Source organism: Vipera ursinii, assembly GCF_947247035.1.
Source record: "Vipera ursinii genome assembly, chromosome: 14".
NCBI lineage: Eukaryota > Metazoa > Chordata > Lepidosauria > Squamata > Viperidae > Vipera > Vipera ursinii.
In genome coordinates, this window is record NC_139527.1 from 1077694 (window position 1) to 1079764 (window position 2071).

The following is a 2071-nucleotide window of genomic DNA, read 5'->3' on the forward strand; positions in this document are numbered from 1 at the left end:
CCTGGCCGGCGAGGGGCGGAGGCGGAGGCGGCGCCGGGCGGAGGCGGCGGCAGCGGCGGCTGGAAGGAGCGGGGGCACCGCCAGGAGGACCCGGCTGGGAGGCGGCAGGGGGGGTCTCTTCCTTAGGAACCCCCGCTCCATCCGAGGGCGCGGACGGCGGCGGGGGGCGCCGAAGTCCCCGGCCAGGGACCCCCCATCCTGCCCGGGAAAAGGCGGGGGGCTGCAGAGTCCGAGCGAACGCTTGGATAGGACAGCGTTTCCCAACCTTAGGAACTTGAAGATGCGTGGACTTCAACTCCCAGAATTCCCCAGCCAGCTATGCTGGCTGGGGAATTCTGGGAGTTGAAGTCCACGCATCTTCAAGTTCCTAAGGTTGGGAAACGCTGGGATAGGAAGCGGGGGTCGCCCCAGCCAGGATCCCTCTGCCCGGGAATCCTTGTGGGGGGGGGGAAGTAGCGCTGGGTGCGTGGAGCTCAGCGGGGTAGGGTGCTCAGGATTCGCACTCTCTTCCCGACCCCAAATCAACCAGCCACACGGCCAGTGTCTTCTTGCGGGCGGCGGGGGGGGGGGGAGGACCTCAACCCATGTCCCCCCCACACCCCCCCAGGGAAGCCCGGCCAGTCTCCTGCAGAAGGTCTCTGCAACCTTGCCAACTTTTAATAGTTGTGGACTTCGACTCCCAGAATTCCCCAACTGCTACCTTGGCAACTTTGAGACTTGCGGACTTGGAACTCCCAGAATTGCAGGCTGGGGAATTCTGGCAGTTGAAGTCCGCAAGACTTAAAAGTTGTCAAGGTTGCAGACCCCTGCCCCACCGCACTCAGTTGCAAAGGCCGAGACTTTCCACTCTTGAAATCACCCATGGAAGCCACCAAGGACACGTCAACTTCATTTTTGCTGTTTGTCCAAGCAGTCAAAAAGTCATTTTTTTAAAAAAAAGGGGGGGGGGCTGCAGAGCCTGGTCTTCCAAAGCCGTTTGCCTTTATTTTATTTTAATGGTGCCAGGATGAAAAATAAGGGCTCTGTTCCCCAGTTCACAAGCTGGGTGGCATTAACATAAGGCTCCTGTCCCTTCTAAAGGGAGGAAGGAGAAGACACTTTTTTTTAGGGGGGGGGTCTTCTTGTTAACCCAGGGGCCAGATTGCTGGGCAGGTTAAAACAGGGAGGGATCAAGATTCTGGAATGGCCCAATTATTCACGAAATTCAGAGACCACCTCTGAAAAACTCCGGCCAAGCTGCGCATTTGACAACTGCAGTTTGGTTTAAGAATGACCGATTCTGACAGCTTCAGGCCACACAGCACACCCCAAAAACCAGCCGTTTGTCTTGTTTTCTCTATCCTTTAAGTGCACGGTGTCTTTTAAGCCAGGCTTTCTCAACTTTTAGGCCTGTTTTAAGCGTGGGAGGTTGGCAGTGCGTGGCGAGGCACACTTTGCCGTTCGATAAGCGGGCTTTGAAGGATTTGTGTACGCCTTTAGAGAAAAAAAGGTATTGCAAAACAACCGTCAAGGCCCTTTGCCTTCCGAGAGGAACGCCGGCCCTTAAAAGTGCCCTTGCGAATGAATACAGTGTGGCTCGAGCGCCATCCGGTGGCCAGACCGATAACTACCTTGAGCCCGTCGAAGGGATATTCTGTAGCGGGTGGCTGAGGAACTCTGGGAGTTGAAGTCCACAAGTCCTAAAGTTGTTGGAGGAGCCTATTCTATATGGCAGGGGTCTTCAAACTTGGCCCTTTTATGACTTGTGGACTTCAACTCCCAGAATTCCTCAGCCAGCTTTGCTGGCTGAGGAATTCTGGGAGTTGAAGTCCACAAGTCATAAAAGGGCCAAGTTTGAAGACCCCTGCTATATGGCTTAGTTTGCCCTGCCTGGAGACTTAGCATAATCCTGGTGTGGCCGCATTCACACATTTAGACTCGATTCCGTATTTGGGGATCTCACATTTCAGACCCGGATTAGCTGCTGAGGCTACCTCTTGCAGCTACGATCTCTGTGGCCTGCCTGGAAGCGCCGCGATAGAGTAATAATTGCAAGAGATAGGTCTATTGCCGGTAGACGGAATCGGTGGTA